Raw genomic sequence first — 21,480 nt, forward strand, 5'->3', positions numbered from 1 at the left:
GTCAATCGGATGAAGTTGAAAAATTAACGTTACGAAGTTTCTCTGGGACGTACTGATTCCGAATATGAAGTTTAAAAATTAACGTTCCGATATACGCTGATGACGTCATAATTTTAAAACGCGAAGTTTTTTAATTTTAAGGTGTGCTGTAGTTGCTCTGAGACGTACCGATTCCGAATATTCCTTTGGTTTTGCTCTGCGATGAGTAGTTCTCGAGTTATAAGAGGACAAACAAACAAACATACTTTACTGCTTTATATATACTAGGGCATGCCCGTACTATATATATATCTAAAATTATATCCCCCCCTCTATTTACATGAAATGGTTTGGTCCATGAAATGTTTTGGTCCATTCGCAACGCCAAAGCGAACGGCGAACGCTTTACATGAAATGGTTTGGTCCATGAAATGTTTTGGTCCATTCGCAACGCCAAAGCGAACGGCGAACGGCTTGCGAGTACAGAACTGCTACCATCATCAAGTAGAAAGAGAAGAGAAAAAAAATGAAAAGGAAAAACATTCCAAACCGCGAGGGAAAACAACACGGCACGTCGACACAACAACGTGTCCTGTGATTGGCCGTACGTGGCTGCCAGTAGCTGCCCCCAAAAAAAAGCTTTCACCGTCCGGCGACTGAATTTAAGGGGAAAAATAAAACGCTCTTCGCTTAAAACAACGCCCTTCGCTCTGACTGAATTGGGACAATGTTTTTATGTTTTTAATTGAATTACTATCCGTAATGGCGCACGCTCTCACGGGAGCTCCGGAAGGTCGTATATCGCAGTTACGATGAATCGCAAATTCGTTTTTCTTAGTTTTAAAACATAGTTTAACGCCAACATAGCGCCAACATAGTTTGCAAACGTGAAATAAATGAATACGCTCTCAAATGTGCCATCCGAGGCAGAGTGTGTTCGCCACGTTCGGCACACGCGATAGCTCGCTGCTCTCTGATTGGTTGAATCGTTTTTTGGACATAGCTCGGAAAGTAATTGTCCGATTAATATGAAACCTTGAAAAGGCACATCCTCGGGTCCCCAGCAACATACCTGGCAAGTTTAAAGTATATCGGACCCGTGGTTGTCGAGAAACAGCGGTCACAGACAAACAAACAAACAAACACACAGAGATTACTGGAATTATAGATAGATAGATATGTGCTAAAAATACGTATATGACAAAAATTGATTTTTCAATATGACCGCCCTGCCGCTCCCATTTTTGGGTGTGCAACGCCCAAATGCAATCCCAAACTAGTTTATGTCTTAAAGATGCTGCATAACAAGTTTCTTCAAATTTCATCAATATTTGTGACTTTTAGAGCGTAGGCGTCGAATTGTTTACAGACGACAGACAGACAGACAGGCAGACAGACAGACAGACGACAGACGGACGACGGACACCGGGTGTCGACAAAAACTCAGCTGGACATAGTCCAGTTGAGTTAACAAAAGGAATTAAACTTTAATGACAACAACCAGGATTAAAGTTTAACAGAACATAACGAATGAAAGTTGAATAATAACTGGGATAAAAGTTGAATAGAAACCAAGATTAAAGTTCAATAGAACATAACGAATTAAAGTTGAATAACAACAACCGGGGTTAAAGTTGAATAACAACAATCAGGATTAAAGTTGAATAACAACAATCAGGATTAAAGTTTAATAACAACAACCTGGATTAAAGTTTAATAACATCAAACAGGATTAAAGTTGAATAACAACAAACAGGATTAAAGTTTAATAACAACAACCTGGATTAAAGTTTAATAACATCAAACAGGATTAAAGTTGAATAACAACAAACAGGATTAAAATTTAATAACAACAACCTGGATTAAAATTTAATAACATCAAATAGGATTAAAGTTGAATAACAACAATCAGGATTTAAGTTTAATAACAACAACCTGGATTAAAGTTGAATAACAACAATCAGAATTAAAGTTTAATAACAACAACCTGGATTAAAATTTAATAACATCAATCAGGATTAAAGTTGAATAACAACAAACAGGATTAAAGCTGAATAACAACAACCTGGATTAAACTTTAATAACAACAACCAGGATTAAAGTTTATTAACAACAATCAGGATTAAAGTTTAATAACATCAAACAGGATTAAAGTTTAATAACAACAATCAGGATTAAAATTTAATAACAACAACCAGGATTAAAGTTTAATAACAACAAACAGGATTAAACTTTAATAACAACAACCAGGATTAAAGTTTAATAACAACAATCAGGATTAAAGTTTAATAACAACAACCAGGATTAAAGTTTCATAACATCAAACAGGATTAAAGTTTAAAAACAACAATCAGGATTAAAATTTAATAACAACAATCAGGATTAAACTTTAATAACAACAAACAGGATTAAACCTTAATAACAACAACCAGGATTAAAGTTTAATAACAACAATCAGGATTAAAGTTTAATAACAACAACCAGGATTAAAGTTTCATAACATCAAACAGGATTAAAGTTTAAAAACAACAATCAGGATTAAAATTTAATAACAACAATCAGGATTAAAGTTTAATAACATCAAACAGGATTAAAGTTTAAAAACAACAATCAGGATTAAAATTTAATAACAACAAACAGGATTAAAGCTGAATAACAACAACCAGGATTAAACTTTAATAACAACAACCAGGATTAAACTTTAATAACAACAACCTGGATTAAACTTTAATAACAACAACCAGGATTAAAGTTTATTAACAACAAACAGGATTAAAGTTTAATAACATCAAACAGGATTAAAGTTTAATAACAACAATCAGGATTAAAATTTAATAACAACAACCAGGATTAAAGTTGAATAACAACAAACAGGATTAAACTTTAATAACAACAACCAGGATTAAACTTTAATAACAACAATCAGGATTAAAGTTTAATAACATCAACCAGGATTAAAGTTTTAAAACAACAATCAGGATTAAAATTTAATAACAACAACCAGGATTAAAGTTGAATAACAACAAACAGGATTAAAGTTTAATAACAACAACCAGGATTAAAGTTTCATAACATCAAACAGGATTAAAGTTTAAAAACAACAATCAGGATTAAAATTGAATAACAACAATCAGGATTAAAATTGAATAACAACAATCAGGATAAAAATTTAATAACATCAAACAGGATTAAAGTTTAATAACAACAATCAGGATTAAAATTTAATAACAACAACGAGGATTAAAGTTGAATAACAACAAACAGGATTAAACTTTAATAACAACAACCAGGATTAAAGTTTAATAACATCTGTGGAAGTGTAACTCAGTGTAACATATTGATTGGCCCTGGTAACTTATTAATTAACCTGGTAACAAAGCAGATACATTTTATGTGTATGAACAATGTAATCTCTTGAAACACCTGGTCAAGGCCCCAGGCTAGAGCACCCCCCCCTGCTGTGATTTCCATTTACACAGCAGGAGGGGAGCGAGCTGATGCCAGGACTCGGTGCGATGCATGACCTCGGGACATTAGCGGAGAGGAGATTAAGTCCAGTTTGGCGATATAACGAGAGAAAACGTTGAGTAAAGTACACTTGTCCTCAGAAGCCCTGCCCGACGGAACGATGGAATGAACGAGTACTTGCTACGTGAAGCGCTGACCGAACGGGAGTGTCGGATGGAGAGAAGGACCAGCGAAAAGAGTTAACCTGATCCATTATATTATGCGGTATCATTTTGGTAATTGGATGAAGTGAAGACAGTTTAATAAACGAGACCTTTTGTAACCTGTGTCCGGTCTTTGGAGTCCTGTGAGTCCCCCAGTAAATTCCCTGACAATCTTGGAGGCACCGCTGCGATCAATTGTACAAGCAAGTCTTCTTTAAAAGGTGAGTGTGTCTTGTCTTGTCCAATATGATTTACGAACTTGGAAGTTATGGGTACATACATGGGGGAGCAGGTGGACTGGGGCTTCTTTGCGCACCGATGCCGCGATATAGGTGGCGTGAGCCATCACGAATGGGATTTCGATAAACGACTGTAGCAATTTATTCGTTTTTTTCTAAATGATTTCTGTAAATACGTATTTTTGCGCTGGTTATTAAAGGGCCTTACTGTAACCTGGAAGCAAACGAAGCAAGTGTGCACCTTGCGACCGCTTGCTTCCAGGACGTGTAAGGCCGGTACACTCGTTTACCCACCAGCACACGGATAAAGTACTACTTTTTTTTTGCACTTGTTCGAAGCACTTGACTTGATCGGCGCTCGGCGAGCGACAGGGAACCGGGAAACGGAATTATATTTATATATATATATATTTCCAATATGGTACACCGGCCACAACGATTTTAGCGATTATCCGAGTTTTTTTTTTAACGATTTCTGTAAATACGTATTTTTCCTGCGCTGTGTAATTCTTCTGACACGCGCCACGAAGAAACGCACCACTGATGTGCATGAAGCGACTTGTTTGCCGGTTCGGTAAGGTCCGTCCGTACACGTGTACAATCGTGTACACCCGTTTTAAATAAATAATTTTTTTCAGTTTTCCCGCCATGCCTATAAATTCATGACAGACAACCCACCCTCATGCCGGTCCAGAATTATGATGAAAGATGGCGATTGAGAAAAAAAATTGCATCAAATTTTGTCCAGGTCCATCAAGAAGCCTTTGAGACATGCTTCACGGTTGAATAAAAAACCACCGTTTAGAGTACTTCTTTTTTTTGTTCAAAGCACTCGACTTGGAGCCAGCGACTTGCTCGGCGGGGGATATAATTTTAGATATATATATAGTACGGGCATGCCCTAGTGAGAGATAATTACAGGAAATGGTGTTTGTGAGTAACAACCACCCTCTGGTCGAGGCTCATAGAAGGGGTGATGCTTACTGATTCGGCACGCTCACAAAATATGGGATTTTAAATGGCAGAGATGCCACGAAAGATCAGGAAGGGAAGGAATGGAAAATTTGTCAAGGTTTGAAATTAATCGGACAAGGGGGTCCCAAGGTATGGTCACCGTACTCGCAGGTCGTTCGTTTTGGCTTTGCGAATGGACCGAACCATTGCATGTAAATAGGAGGGTGGTTCTGTGGTCGTTCGTTTTGGCTTTGCGAATGGACCAAACCATTCCATGCAAATAGGAGGGTGGTTCTGTGGTCGTTACTGCCACGTGGTTTCAAACTTGTTGTTGGAACTTGCTGTTGGAACTTGTTGGAACTTGTTGGAACTTGTTGGAACTTGTTGTTGGAACTTGCTGTTGGCACTTGTTGGAACTTGTTGGAACTTGTTGTTGGAACTTGTTGTTGGAACTTGCTGTTGGAACTTGTCGTTGGAACTTGCTGTTGGAACTTGTTGTTGGAACTTGTTGGAACTTGTTGTTGGAACTTGTTGTTGGAACTTGTTGTTGGAACTTGCTGTTGGCACTTGTTGGAACTTGTTGGAACTTGTTGTTGGAACTTGTTGTTGGAACTTGCTGTTGGCACTTGTTGGAACTTGTTGGAACTTGTTGTTGGAACTTGTTGTTGGAACTTGCTGTTGGAACTTGTTGTTGGAACTTGTTGGAACTTGTTGTTGGAACTTGTTGTTGGAACTTGTTGTTGGAACTTGCTGTTGGCACTTGTTGGAACTTGTTGGAACTTGTTGTTGGAACTTGCTGTTGGCACTTGTTGGAACTTGTTGGAACTTGTTGTTGGAACTTGTTGTTGGAACTTGCTGTTGGAACTTGTCGTTGGAACTTGCTGTTGGAACTTGTTGTTGGAACTTGCTGTTGGAACTTGTTGTTGGAACTTGTTGGAACTTGTTGTTGGAACTTGCTGTTGGAACTTGCTGTTGGAACTTGTTGGAACTTGTTGTTGGAACTTGCTGTTGGAACTTGTTGTTGGAACTTGTTGTTGGAACTTGTTGTTGGAACCCATACTTATTTAATTAATTACATTTCTTATTACATTACAGTAATTACATTACAGTAATTACCTGAGGTAATTACAGTAATTACAGTTCCGGTAATTACAGTAATTACAGTAATCATTACAGTAATTGCAGTAATCTTATTACAGTAATTACATTACATTAACTCAGGCACCTTTTGAGTAAGGAAGCTGATATTTGGACATGACACTGACCAAGTGATGTGGCTGTCAAGGAAAATATTGATTTATTGATTAATCATTTAATAAATTAACTCGTTGATTTATAAATGACTTATTTAATTAAAATTCCTGAGAGATACATCTTCGGATGAAATACTTGCAGATTGGTTATGCTATGAGCCAATTGATTAAGGAAAATATTTTGTGATGGCCATATTGGCAATTTCGTGGCCATATTCGTGGCAACTCAGTTAGTGCCACTGCACCTTTAAAATGCATCCCTGCGTTCATTTTTCGATCGATTGAGTTGAAATTTTGAACAATCGGATCTGGACGGTCGTTGTTAACGACTCTAGCACGCACTCGTCCAATCAGGATGGAGCGGTATGGTCCCCGGATCATCACTGCCCGCAGTTTTAATTAATTTTACTTTTTCCCTTGGGCATATAATTTTGAAGACATGCATGTCATGATAGAGGAAATGTTTGTTCTGTTAAACGGAATAAATGTTGTTTATTTGTGTGGGTGTGTATTTTTGTGTATTTGGATATATTTTCACGACTAATTCCAGTTATCGTCCTGCAAAAGGTCTGCTCGTTCTTTTCCTTTGAGTCGTAAATTCCTGTTGAATTCTCATTAAAAAGCGGAATTAAGTACGCTGTGTGATGATGGAGATCCTTGATGACGAATCAGGAATAGTGAATGAGCAGACAAATATCACGGATGGTACACCAGATAGGGAAAATGTAGATGAAACCCCTTTTGCTCAGGTGCTGTGTAGCGCTGCACAAAGATCCATATGAGCGGGGCCTGGGTGCTGTGTAATTAGTACACAAAGAACCAATTACTAGGGTGCTGAATAAACACAAAGATCCATTTTTGGAGCTGGTTCTCCCGGTGCTGTGATTTATTCAAAGAACCAAAATCTTGTAAGAATTAAGATATGATTTGTCGACATCATAAATACTTTAATATATGTAACGATTTTTGTAACGATCATCCTGCAAAAGGTCTGCTCGTTCTTTTCCTTTGAGTCGTAAATTCCTGTTGAATTCTCATTAAAAAGCGGAATTAAGTACGCTGTGTGATGATGGAGATCCTTGATGACGAATCGGGAATAGTGAATGAGCAAACAAATATCACGGATGCTGCGGCTGGAGCAGGGGAAGCGATTTTTGAATTGTTCAGTGATTATTCGATATTGTTATGACTTATTGTCAATAGGTATACTAAGTGGCCATGAGGTAGCCTGTTGCTATGTACAGTTTTATTCTATTGTTGATTATACCACATAGCTGTGGTGATAAAGGAAATGTTCGTTTTAAATAGATGATTATGATAGGACCATGACTATAAAATCATGATGATTATTATGAATGATATCATAGGGTTCAAATGCAGAATGCTGCATGAACTTGGGAAAGAACTTTCAAGCCCTATGGGATAAATTGGGTGTTACAAGCGATGGAGTTTCAAAATTTAGCATGATTGAAGGAATTTTACAGTCTTATTTCAGGAGTTTTACGAAATTTATATTGCCAAGAGATTTTGGATACTATTAAAGGAAAGATGATGAGATATTTTTCCAATGAACTTCAATATCTGCCATCCATTTTGGCTGTCTCACGAATGAAGGATGAGTTGCCTTTAGTGGTTGCAAAGAAAATTTGTGGAGACCAGGCAAAATGGGGAAATATGTCAGATATGACCCTAGGACAGGACGGTGATTCATCAATTGACATGAGGTACGAACCAGAGGTGACGACCGATAAAATTCGATCTCAGTCAATGGATGGACCTGTCCTGATATCATTGGGGAAAGGGCTTCTGCAAGGAGTCATCCAAAATGATTAATTTGATTTATTGATGAATATTGATGAATTAATTGAAATTGAATAATTGATTGAATTGTTGATTGATTGAATCTAATTGATTGAATTTAATTGAATAAAATTAACTGAATAAATTGAACTGAATAAATTGAATTGAATATATTGATTGTTTGATTGATGAAAATGCGGTCTCAAGAAAGAAGCTTTGATATCTTTGTGAGATATTATCAATGTGGAGACAACCTGGGAAAATTGAGCAAGGTGGTGAGTTTATATACAGATATATATGTGCGGTTACCATTGTGTGATTTCCCCGTCAACAGAGCGGACACCTGAGGATTCACCCATTTCATACTGACCCTCCGGCTCATCTGCAAATACTGATCTGTGAGATTGGATTGTGCAAAAGCCACGGCTGAGGGAGATTCTCTGGAATTCTGGATTCTCTGGAAATCACCGTGTGAACAGGTGGAGAGACCCTTCCTGGAGGTACGAGTGAAGCTTTAGAGGAACAAACTACAACACATCCAACGCTACTTTGATAAAAGGCAGAATGGGAAATGGAGCCTGCAAGAATACACAAGGACAACCAGAGAGTCCACCAAAAGGTACTTGTACACATCATATGTACGACCGTTATGGTGCAGAAGCTATAAGGCAGGTCGAGAATTGGTATTTGTGGACAAAGGGACATGATGAGGAGTTTCCAAGAGATGGTACATTTGAGCGAAGTCGATTGGAAAGATTGGAACAAATATTGAAAGCCAGGAAGAGACAGAATCTAACGGTAGACTGGCTTGCATTCCATCTTTGGGATGGTGAATCCAGACAACGGGAACAGCAAGAACGGATAACGGATCTAGAACTTAAAATAAAAAGGATACAGGATACAGTGCAGGAGACAAATGCACAACTGCCCTCGAAATTAGGAATGAAAGTGACGGTTGTCCCATCTGATTTCCAGTTGTCTCCCCAAAAAGGACGGTACAGAGAATTTTTTCGTGTTTCAGGAGACAACGAGAGATTGCAGTGGCAACTCAGGAATGTAGAGATGCAGCCCAGCAATACAAATGCACAGGTGCACAGACCAGGAAACGACAGAAACCGGTGTTTCAAGTGTGGAAAGATGGGACATTGGAGAAGAAGATGTCCGTATGTCAACAGGAGGACAAGTTCATGGGGCAAACCAAGATCAAGGGTACCAGTACGTACCGGTACCTCAGACAATGATTAGGCCTTCATTGCTGCAAATCCCAAATGATGATTGGCCTCAACAGATTCGATTACTGGACAAACATGAATAACTGTCAATGATTCTTGGGTCTGAAAAGTTTTCGGAGCAAGAATTATTCATTTTTCTTTTGCTTGTAAGCAAATTAGTAATTAATTGATCACATGCCGAAATTGGATCTTTTATGTTGGGCACACAATTTTAAATTTACAAAGTTGGAACAATTGCTTTGCAATTTTTTGAAACTAAGTGACAAGAGTCACATGATGATCAGGTGGGAATTTCGGACTAGTGTTCCGCATGATTGATAGGTCAGTGGTCGACTGACATGCAAATGGGTGTGTAGTCAAATTTGGATAAATTATTGTGGGAACTGAAAGGGTAATTTCAATGTGACATCATAGGGGTTTTCTAAGAATAAGCTTTTGGTCCATTTGTGTATTAGCATTTCTAAAATTGAAGGACAAATTTTATGAAATTGAAATAAAATTGACACCCATCTTGATCTGTAAATAATAGTTCCAACGCAAACAAATACGCATAATGCAGGTGTGTGTGTATTTTTGTGTGTCAATGTTAGTGTTTTTATTGTTTTGTGTATCAATCTTACAAGATTGTTGACACCGACAGTGTGCCTGTCTGGAAATGGATAGTTTTATGTGGATGGGATTGAATATGCAGAGAATCCGTAAAATAAAATAGAAATAAAATTTGATTATGAACATTATCTCTTTTGTCAAGGGAGATGGAATATAAAGATTTGATGTGCTGGGTTATGAGCAGCTATTCATTAATAGTAAAATTGTGAGTAATTTGGGGATTCCATTTTGATAGAATTTATATGAGAATAACAGCTATTTATGGATATGAGCTTCATAAAAGGAAATGAGGGAGTACAAAATTATCCAAATTTGGGAGAGGTCTTACACTGACTTCCCAGAATACTCTGCTCATGGATTTATATATATATATATAAACTTGAATTTTATCAGCATATAAATTGTGCTGCATGTATGGATGTGTATTAGGCATAGATGATATGGGAAAATAGTAAAGAAAATCTTGCTGATTGGAACTATTGTGAGTTTTAAAACGGAATGCATTGTGCATCTTAAACCAAGGGGCAGACATGAACGCGCTGTTACGTTATTTATACTCAGAACGCGCTGTTACATGTACCTGCAACATATTTGTTAATCTCGCACACCTATATTGGCATACTGGTGTCAGTAGTACTCACTGGGTGCATAGAAATGGATGAGCAACAGTTAAGGGGGTGTATTAAAACACTTACTTGGATATTTTCTACAAAAGTAGGGGTTTCAATAAGTGGTACCATACACATGGGATTCATCAAATTAAGTTTTGGAGTTCAAACAAAGTCACTGGTTAACAGATGGGAATGGATAGTAAATAAATTCTTCGATGCTGGGTAAATGAAGTGAGATATTACAAAGACTTATTAGAGCTATTGTTCTTCCTTGCAGCAGTGGGAGAAAATTTAGATCCAACATAATGAATCTATAAATGAATGTGATAGGGATAATATCCTCAATTTGTACTAATTATTTGATTGTGGGTAAAGGAATTAATTAATCGTAGTGGATTGTTAACAAGCAGCCTGAAATGTCCTGAGAGTGTGCATCCATGTAATCAGAAATCCCAGATTTGTTTTTACAAACAACATTTTGGTAGAGATCTTATGCGGACGAATACTTGCTTGGTAGATAAAACGGTACTGCATGTTGGCAGCCACTTCAGTGGCCATTTAGGCCGAACAAATAGGGAAAAACTGTAATTGAATATGTAATTTACAGATGAGTATTTGGGAAGTAAAAAGGGAATTTATTGATTTGGGAGACATTTTTCGAAGGTTTATTAAAGTTCTTCACATCAAATATGACATTTGGCAAGGAAAATTATTGGATGGGAAAATTAGATCTGTTTATAAAATGAGTTTGTTGACCCATTGAAGTTAATTCTTTGAATTGTTGTTTAATTAGCATTTTGAGTTCAAATTGGAAATAGTTTGGTAGAGCTTTGGTTAAAACCTTTGGTTGCAGTGTTTTGGAACAAATTGATAAACCATAGGAGATTGATAAGAATAGAAAAAAAATATGGACCCAAAATAGAAAGTTGGATTCATGCCCCTCATTGCAAACAAGGACATGGGGCTAAGGTGGACGATCCCACAGAAAATGAGGCTGCACCTAGCAGCCCAGCAGAACATTCAGTGGTAGATAAATGATAGTCGTGATTTACAGTCATTTGAATTACATTTTAACACCCCTTGCATTGTTAAACATTACATTTTCAACATGTGATATTCCTACTTGGAATAGTGACATTTATTTGCCTACATGACATACAATTACCTGCTGATATTAATACAACATGAGTGAAAAATGTATCACAACTACACTCATGATCAGGGGATTGAGTTCAACCCCGGGAGATAGGGGGATCAGGGCAAGACAAATAATCTGATTATGTTACATATTAAGGGATTTTCTTTATTTACCTTTTAGGAAGCTTGTTAGTTTGGTATATAATGTTGAATGTCATCGACATATAATGGTAATTGGATGAAGTGAAGACAGTTTAATAAACGAGACCTTTTGTAACCTGTGTCCGGTCTTTGGAGTCCTGTGAGTCCCCCAGTAAATTCCCTGACAACATCAAACAGGATTAAAGCTGAATAACAACAATCAGGATTAAAATTTAATAACAACAACCAGGATTAAAGTTGAATAACAACAAACAGGATTAAAGCTGAATAAGAACAACCAGGATTAAAGTTTAATAACAACAAACAGAATTAAAGTTTAATAACAACAACCAGGATTAAAGTTTAATAACAACAATCAGAATTAAAGTTTAATAACATCAAACAGGATTAAAGTTTAATAACAACAATCAGAATTAAAGTTTAATAACAACAATCAGAATTAAAGTTTAATAACATGAAACAGGATTAAAGTTGAATAACAACAACCAGGATTAAAGTTTAATAACAACAAACAGAATTAAAGTTTAATAACAACAATCAGAATTAAAGTTTAATAACAACAATCAGGATTAAAGTTGAATAACAACAACCAGGATTAAAGTTTAATAACAACAAACAGGATTAAAGTTTAATAACAACAAACAGGATTAAAATTTAATAACAACAAACAGGCTTAAAGTTTAATAACAACAAACAGGATTAAAGTTTAATAACAACAAACAGGATTAAAGTTTAATAACAACAAACAGGATTAAAGTTTAATAACAACAAACAGGATTAAAGTTTAATAACAACAAACAGGATTAAAGTTTAATAACAACAAACAGGATTAAAATTTAATAACAACAATCAGGATTAAAGTTTAATAACAACAATCAGGATTAAAGTTTAATAACAACAAACAGGATTAAAGTTTAATAACAACAAACAGGATTAAAGTTTAATAACAACAAACAGGATTAAAGTTTAATAACAACAAACAGGATTAAAGTTTAATAACAACAAACAGGATTAAAGTTTAATAACAACAAACAGGATTAAAGTTTAATAACAACAATCAGGATTAAAGTTTAATAACAACAATCAGGATTAAAGTTTAATAACAACAAACAGGATTAAAGTTTAATAACATCAAACAGGATTAAAGTTTAATAACAACAAACAGGATTAAAGTTTAATAACAACAAACAGGATTAAAGTTTAATAACAACAAACAGGATTAAAGTTTAATAACAACAAACAGGATTAAAGTTTAATAACAACAATCAGAATTAAAGTTTAATAACAACAAACAGGATTAAAGTTTAATAACAACAAACAGGATTAAAGTTTAATAACAACAAACAGGATTAAAGTTTAATAACAACAAACAGGATTAAAGTTTAATAACAACAAACAGGATTAAAATTTAATAACAACAACCAGGATTAAAGTTTAATAACAACAATCAGAATTAAAGTTTAATAACAACAATCAGGATTAAAGTTGAATAACAACAACCAGGATTAAAGTTTAATAACAACAAACAGGATTAAAGTTTAATAACAACAAACAGGATTAAAATTTAATAACAACAAACAGGCTTAAAGTTTAATAACAACAAACAGAATTAAAGTTTAATAACAACAAACAGGATTAAAGTTTAATAACAACAAACAGGATTAAAGTTTAATAACAACAAACAGGATTAAAGTTTAATAACAACAAACAGGATTAAAGTTTAATAACAACAAACAGGATTAAAGTTTAATAACAACAAACAGGATTAAAGTTTAATAACAACAAACAGGATTAAAGTTTAATAACAACAAACAGGATTAAAGTTTAATAACAACAAACAGGATTAAAGTTTAATAACAACAAACAGGATTAAAGTTTAATAACAACAAACAGGATTAAAGTTTAATAACAACAAACAGGATTAAACTTTAATAACATCAAACAGGATTAAAGTTTAATAACAACAAACAGGATTAAAGTTTAATAACAACAAACAGGATTAAAGTTTAATAACATCAAACAGGATTAAACTTTAATAACATCAAACAGGATTAAACTTTAATAACAACAAACAGGATTAAAGTTTAATAACAACAAACAGGATTAAACTTTAATAACATCAAACAGGATTAAGGTTTAATAACATCAAACAGGATTAAAGTTTAATAACATCAAACAGGATTAAAGTTTAATAACAACAAACAGGATTAAAGTTTAATAACAACAAACAGGATTAAAGCTTAATAACAACAAACAGGATTAAAGTTTAATAACAACAACCAGGATTAAAGTTTAATAACAACAAACAGGATTAAACTTTAATAACATCAAACAGGATTAAACTTTAATAACATCAAACAGGATTAAAGTTTAAAAACAACAAACAGGATTAAAGCTGAATAACAACAACCAGGATTAAACTTTAATAACAACAACCAGGATTAAAGTTTAATAACAACAAACAGGATTAAAGCTGAATAACAACAACCAGGATTAAACTTTAATAACAACAACCAGGATTAAAGTTTAATAACATCAACCAGGATTAAAGTTTAATAACAACAAACAGGATTAAAGTTTAATAACAACAATCAGCATTAAAGTTTAACAACAACAACAACAATCAGGATTAAAGTTTAATAACAACAACCAGGATTAGGTTTAATGGAACAACCCGGACTAAGGTTTAAAATAACAAAATTGTCTCTCCGAAAAGACCGACTGGACAACCCTCTCATCTACTTTCTGAACAATCCTCTCCAAGAAGTTCTGTCACTCAAGCTTTTGGGTCTCACAATCTGCCATGATCTTTCCTGGGAAAACCACATTTCCAATCTGGGCGGAGGACTGGGCATCCTCCGTCGTGCGAAGTCCTTCCTTGGCACACCTGAGCTCCTCACCACATACAAGGCTTTCATCCGCAGCTCAATGGCATACTGCTCTCCCCTCTGGGCCGGTGCTCCTGCCTCACACCTAGCTCGGCTTCACGCTGTTGAAACCAAAGCTTTCAGAATCATTGGAATCTCCTGCGATGAAGCTAACTCCGAGGGCCTTTCACTCACTCACCGCAGGCAGGTTGGTGGACTTTCTGTCTTCTACCGACTTCTCTCCAGCCTTGTTCCCTCAGCACTGTCTGTGCTCTGTCCGTAAATATTGCTGGAGGATGCACAAGATCTGCCAGCAACCCTCTTCTGGTGAAACTGCCAAAATCGAGACTCTCTGCTCACCTTCACTCTTTCATTCCCCTTTTCTCCCACCTCTTGAACAAAGTCCCCCACTCCCTTCAATCCCACTCCTCCCTCCAGGTCTTTAAAACAGGTGTTCACCACCATCTCTTATCTTCCCCCATCCATAATCTTGATCTTTTCTACCCCCGTTAAAACACCCCAAATCCACCTCTTTCAATCTCCAACTTCTTTACTGAAATTCCTAGTAGTTCCTTTGCGTTATACCGTGTACCCCTTCCCTCCCCCATCTCCCCCCCCCCCCCCCCCCCCCCACAGCCCCCCGCCTTCCACAGCTCTACGGATGTCCCTGTTCTCTTCTGTTGTTGTGCTTGTGTGTTTCCCTCTTTCTCCCCCCTCTTGTCTCAGGCTCCCTTCATTGTATGTTTTATGTGTCTGTGCATGTTGTCATGTTAAATGTGTTAGAACTTACACGAGCCTCGATTCTGTATACCAAAAAAAAAAAAGCCGGACTAAAGTTTAAAAGAACAACCGAGATCAGAAGTTTAATAGAACAAACCGGATTAAAATTTAACACAAACCCAGATTAAATTTTAATAGTACGAGTCGGATTAATATTTAATGGATCAACTTTAATTTAAAATAATAACATGGATTAAACTTTAATATGCACCCAGATTACAGACTGTTTCATTTGCAAGTAGGAAAAAAGAAAAAATTAAACCACCATTGGAGCTTTTCGTATTCCAAGGCGCATACATTGAACCAATGATATTGCATTTATTAAAAAGCGAATTGATCCATTTAAGAAATAAAACTTCCGCTCGAGCTTGTGGAGGCACAAGGCGGGGACAAAGTCGCGCGCGCGCGCGCTTCCCGCGACCGCCATCTTGGATCCGCAGCGACAGTGACGAACTCTACTCTCTTTTTCTATCCGATTACACTCAATCCTTTCAACAGCGTTCTCGCACGTCTTCCGTTTCTTCATTTCGTTACTTTTGCCTCACACTTCTGCGCCTTATCAGGTTATTTTTTTTATTCTCCTCCCTCTTCCCCCCTCCCCTCCATTCTGCCTTCGTCGCTTCGAGAAGCAGATTCCGCGGCGCTGCCGGCGCCATTAACCAGCTGCTACCGCTGCTTCTATCTCCTCATCCTCCCGTTCGTTTCCCTAAAGTTTTTTCTACCACTTCTGAACCTCGAAACGTCTTTCTGTCTCCTCGCTTACCTCTCGTGCTTCTGTAGTTGTTTCTGCTTCTCGCGCTGCCGCCTCGCTCCCAACTAAGCGTCGCAGTGAGACGAGGCAGCATTGGCTGCTTGCTCTACTCTTTCCCTCCCCTCCCCCTCCAAACAACCCGCGCCCCACCCCCACCCTTGGTATGGCACGCGTCAGCGGATCATAAAGTCATGAACTTCTATTAAACTCTGGTTTAAATGAATCCCCAACGTTAGGGGTTCACCGTGTGTTTTAATTCCTAAACATGAGGAAAGGTGATGTGAGGGGAAAGGTGATGTGAGGGGAAAGGTGATGTGAGGGGAAAGGTGATGTGAGGGGAAAGGTGATGTGAGGGGAAAGGTGATGTGAGGGGAAAGGTGATGTGAGGGGAAAGGTGATGTGAGGAGAAAGCTGATGTGAGGGGAAAGGTGATGTGAGGGGAAAGGTGATGTGAGGGGAAAGGTGATGTGAGGATAAAGGTGATGTGAGGGGAAAGGTGATGTGAGGGGAAAGGTGATGTGAGGAGAAAGCTGATGTGAGGGGAAAGGTGATGTGAGGAGAAAGCTGATGTGAGGGGAAAGGTGATGTGAGGAGAAAGCTGATGTGAGGGGAAAGGTGATGTGAGGGGAAAGGTGATGTGAGGGGAAAGGTGATGTGAGGGGAAAGGTGATGTGAGGGGAAAGGTGATGTGAGGGGAAAGGTGATGTGAGGAGAAAGCTGATGTGAGGGGAAAGGTGATGTGAGGGGAAAGGTGATGTGAGGGGAAAGGTGATGTGAGGATAAAGGTGATGTGAGGGGAAAGGTGATGTGAGGGGAAAGGTGATGTGAGGAGAAAGCTGATGTGAGGGGAAAGGTGATGTGAGGAGAAAGCTGATGTGAGGGGAAAGGTGATGTGAGGAGAAAGCTGATGTGAGGGGAAAGGTGATGTGAGGAGAAAGCTGATGTGAGGGGAAAGGTGATGTGAGGGGAAAGGTGATGTGAGGGGAAAGGTGATGTGAGGGGAAAGGTGATGTGAGGAGAAAGCTGATGTGAGGGGAAAGGTGATGTGAGGAGAAAGCTGATGTGAGGGGAAAGGTGATGTGAGGGGAAAGGTGATGTGAGGTGAGGAGAAAGGTGATGTGCGGGGAAAGGTGATGTGCGGGGAAAGGTGATGTGAGGGGAAAGGTGATGTGAGGGGAAAGGTGATGTGAGGGGAAAGGTGATGTGAGGAGAAAGCTGATGTGAGGGGAAAGGTGATGTGAGGGGAAAGGTGATGTGAGGATAAAGGTGATGTGAGGGGAAAGGTGATGTGAGGGGAAAGGTGATGTGAGGAGAAAGCTGATGTGAGGGGAAAGGTGATGTGAGGAGAAAGCTGATGTGAGGGGAAAGGTGATGTGAGGAGAAAGCTGATGTGAGGGGAAAGGTGATGTGAGGAGAAAGCTGATGTGAGGGGAAAGGTGATGTGAGGGGAAAGGTGATGTGAGGGGAAAGGTGATGTGAGGGGAAAGGTGATGTGAGGAGAAAGCTGATGTGAGGGGAAAGGTGATGTGAGGAGAAAGCTGATGTGAGGGGAAAGGTGATGTGAGGGGAAAGGTGATGTGAGGTGAGGAGAAAGGTGATGTGCGGGGAAAGGTGATGTGAGGGGAAAGGTGATGTGAGGTGAGGAGAAAGGTGATGTGAGGTGAGGAGAAAGGTGATGTGAGGGGAAAGGTGATGTGCGGGGAAAGGTGATGTGAGGGGAAAGGTGATGTGAGGGGAAAGGTGATGTGAGGGGAAAGGTGATGTGAGGGGAAAGGTGATGTGAGGGGAAAGGTGATGTGAGGGGAAAGCTGATGTGAGGGGAAAGGTGATGTGAGGGGAAAGGTGATGTGAGGGGAAAGGTGATGTGAGGGGAAAGGTGATGTGAGGGGAAAGGTGATGTGAGGGGAAAGCTGATGTGAGGGGAAAGGTGATGTGAGGGGAAAGGTGATGTGAGGGGAAAGGTGATGTGAGGGGAAAGGTGAGGTGAGGAGAAAGGTGATGTGCGGGGAAAGGTGATGTGAGGGGAAAGGTGATGTGCGGGGAAAGGTGATGTGAGAGGAAAGGTGATGTGAGGGGAAAGGTGATGTGAGGGGAAAGGTGATGTGAGGGGAAAGGTGATGTGAGGGGAAAGCTGATGTGAGGTGAGGGGAAAGGTGATGTGAGGAGAAAGGTGATGTGCGAGGCATGCAAGGGGAGCCCAGAGGTCGGGGGTTCTTTGACGTCTGGGGTCATGGGGTGGATGGAGGTGAGAGGTCTTGGGGTTAGGGGGGAAGAGGTGAGGTTCGAGGTTGTGGGGGGAAGGTTAAGGGTCAGAAGGTTAAGGGTTATAGGGATCCTTGACGCATGGAGTCGGGGGAGGGAGGTGAGGTAGATGGAGGTTGGAGGCCTTTGGGGGGGGGGGGGAGTTCGAGGGTGTTGAGGGAGGTTGGAGGCCTTTGGGGGGAGGGGGGGAGTTCGAGGGTGTTGAGGGAGGTTGGAGGTCAGGGGGTTATACGTATAGGGATCTTTGACGTCTGGGGTCGGGGGGTAGATGGAGGATAGAGGTCTTGGGGGAGGCGTTAAGTTCGAGGACGTGGGAGGAGGGGTAAGGTACGTGGTTATGGGGAGAGGTGTAAGGTTCAAGGTTGTGGGGGGAGGGGTAAGGTAAGAGAGCTTATGGGGGGAGGGATAAGGTACGAGGTTATGGGAGGGGGGAGTAAGGTTCGAGGTTGTGGGAGGAGGGGTGAGGTACGAGGTTATGGAGGGGGAGGGGGGTAAGGTTCGAGGTTGTGGGGGGTGGTTAAGGGTCAGAGGGAGTTATAGGGATCTTTGATGTATGGGGTCGGGGATGGATTGAGGTTAGAGGTCCTGTGGGGTGGGGGGAGGGGGCGGGGTAAGGGAGTGCGAGGCTTTGGAGGAAGGTTAGAGGTCAGTCACATTAAAGATCTGGCACTATCGGTGTCAGGTATGCACACTCACCTCAAAGCCGTACAGCCCAGGTTCGAATCCCGACACCGCTATAAACTGCCACTCTGGTGTCTCGCAGGCAGTGTGATTCGTCAGTGTCCCTCGGAGCTCGGATGGACATTAAGCCGAGCGTCCCATCTGCTGGCATTCGTTAGTGGCCGTTAAAGATCCCATGGTGTCTTGCATGAAGAGTTAGCAAGTTATCACAGCACAAGAACAAATGAATTCATACTACAGTCAAACGTCAGACCTGGCCAGCTGGTTCGTGAAAGACTTGGGCCAAACTTCAACCTTGGCTGACCTCACAATTTAATAAATGTGCGAATAATTGGGTTGGACCGGAGTAGTCGTCAGGTACGAAGGTTTGGATTTGTTACCTGGTGTGTTCCTTTACCAAGAAGCCTGGAGAGCGCTCGCCAAGTGGCTTAAGCAAATAAACAAGTTTAAGATGAAACCGAAGTGTGAAGGATTTAGATGGGGGGAGGGGTAGAAGTGGATGTAATGGCGGAGACAGGGAAGGAGAGGCTCCTCCACCTTTGGGAGAACCTGTGGAAGCCATGATAAGAGGCAAAAGACCAGGACAAAGGTGCGCAAGAAGAATCGCCGGGTTGAGGGACATCCCCCTCCCCCCTGTGCACAGATACACTGTCTTCTGCTGCACTCAACATCAACATCCCCCTCCCCCCTGTGCACAGATACACTGTCTTCTGCTGCACTCAACATCAACATCGCCCTCCCCCCTGTGCACAGATACACTGTCTTCTGCAGCACTCAAAATCAACACCCCCTTCCCACCAATGCACAGGTACACTGTCTTCTGCTGCACTCAACTCAACATCAACATCCCCCTCCCCCAATGCAGTATGCACAGGTACACTGTCTTCTGTTACAATCAACATCAACACCCCCCTCCCACCAATGCACAGGTACAGTCTTCTGCTGCACTCAACATCAACATCCCCCTCCCCCCTATGCAGTTTGCACAGGTACACTGTGTTCTGCTGCACTCAACATCAACCTCCCCCTCACCCATATGCACAGCGACACAGGCTATAGTCGTGTGCTACATACAACCCCTCCCTCCCACATATGCATTGGTGTGTTGGCAGGATGGCCTAAACTGGAGGTACGCATACTTTTTTATTTCTTGTATCCATAGTCGAGACTCATGGAAGAGTTAATGCACTGAACGGATCAGGACGTAAAGGACAAAAGGGAAATTGGAGACAGTGGGGGGAAACACCAACAGTAGAATTGAAGGCCAAATTAGAGGGAGTCTGGGACAAACAATAGGTGTGGGGGTGAATGTGTTGGCCAGGAACAGACAAGATGGATACAGGAGGAAACTCACAGGAGTGGAAAATTGGGAAGGAGGACGACTTGGAGTGGGGTGGGGGATTAGTGAGGGTAGAAAAGATCATGATTTTGGATTGGGGACGATCTGAGATGGTGGTGAAAAGCTGTTTCAAAGACCTGGAGGGAGGGACGAGATTGAAGAGAATGTGGAAGTTGGTTCCACAGGTGAGAAAAAAGAGGAATGAATGATTGGAGGTGGGTAGTGATCCTGGATTTAGGTAGCTTCACCAGAAGGAGGTTAATGGTGGATCGTGTGCTCTCAGCAGAAGGTTTGGGGGGTGAGGGAGAGGTCTGATGTCTCATGTTAAGGATCTTCATCCATTGTTGGGTGAGTTGAAGCAGCATGTCCATTGCAGAGTGACGTGGTCTGAATTGAAATTGGTGATCTGAGATGAGGTTGTTGGAGAAAAGGAAGGATTTCATATTAATTGCGATTATGGATTCCATGACATTGCTGATGATTATAAGTAAGTTTATAAGTCTGTATTTGAGTGGATCAGATTTTACACCTTTTATGTAATGCAGTGATGTTCGTGCATCTCCAAGCAGATGGAAGATGACTTCGTGTATATGATAGGGTGAAAAGCGCAAAGAGAGGAAGTGCAAGAGCAGCAGAGCAGGTTTTTAGCTCACCTGGAACGAAGTTCAGGGGAGCTTATGCAATGGCGCGTTGTCCATCCGTCGGTCTGTCCGTCTGTCCGTCGGTCTGTCCGTCCATAAACACTTGAAACCTCTTCTCTGAAACCGCTGATGGGATTGCGACCAAATTTGGCACAAATGATATTTGTTGTATTGTGACTAAAGTTTGTTCTCGGCATTAAAAAAAACATCGGGGTTTAAGGGGGTCGGGGTGTACTGGGGGTCAAAGTGGATCCAGGTTTGACCCCCCCTATATGGAAATTTGCTTTCTTCTCTGAAACTACAACCACGATTTCGATGAAACCTTACCACAACCTTCACCACCCGTGATGTACCAACGTTTGTTCCTGGCATTTAAAAAATCGGGGTCTAAGGTGGTCTATGGGGGAGGGGAAGGCTTGCCCCCCCAAAATAGGTGTTTGCTTTCTTCTCAGAAACTACAGACGCAATTCCGATGAAATTTAACCACAACCTTCATCACCCGTGATGTACCA

The 21,480-nt window shown here is 40.0% G+C and overlaps 2 protein-coding genes across 3 annotated transcripts in view; both read right to left on the reverse strand.

Annotated features, from left to right (window-relative positions):
• Positions 1-16,177, reverse strand: part of LOC137437780 (uncharacterized) — a 26,969-nt gene extending 10,792 nt beyond the window's left edge. Inside the window, exon 1 of one of the 2 annotated variants that reach the window (XM_068132387.2) lies at positions 16,058-16,177. The gene's annotated coding sequence lies outside the window, so the exon portion shown is untranslated. Of the gene's footprint in view, positions 1-15,559; positions 15,636-16,057 lie in introns of those variants that run through there. The other variant, XM_068132388.2, reaches the window with a different exon arrangement.
• UCHL3 (ubiquitin C-terminal hydrolase L3) overlaps positions 1-21,480 on the reverse strand; it is a 131,929-nt gene that overhangs the window by 54,042 nt on the left and 56,407 nt on the right. The gene's annotated exons all lie outside the window — the stretch shown is intronic.

This window comes from Myxine glutinosa, chromosome 12 (genome assembly GCF_964187855.1).
Source record: "Myxine glutinosa chromosome 12, kmMyxGlut1.1, whole genome shotgun sequence".
Classification (NCBI taxonomy): domain Eukaryota; kingdom Metazoa; phylum Chordata; class Myxini; order Myxiniformes; family Myxinidae; genus Myxine; species Myxine glutinosa.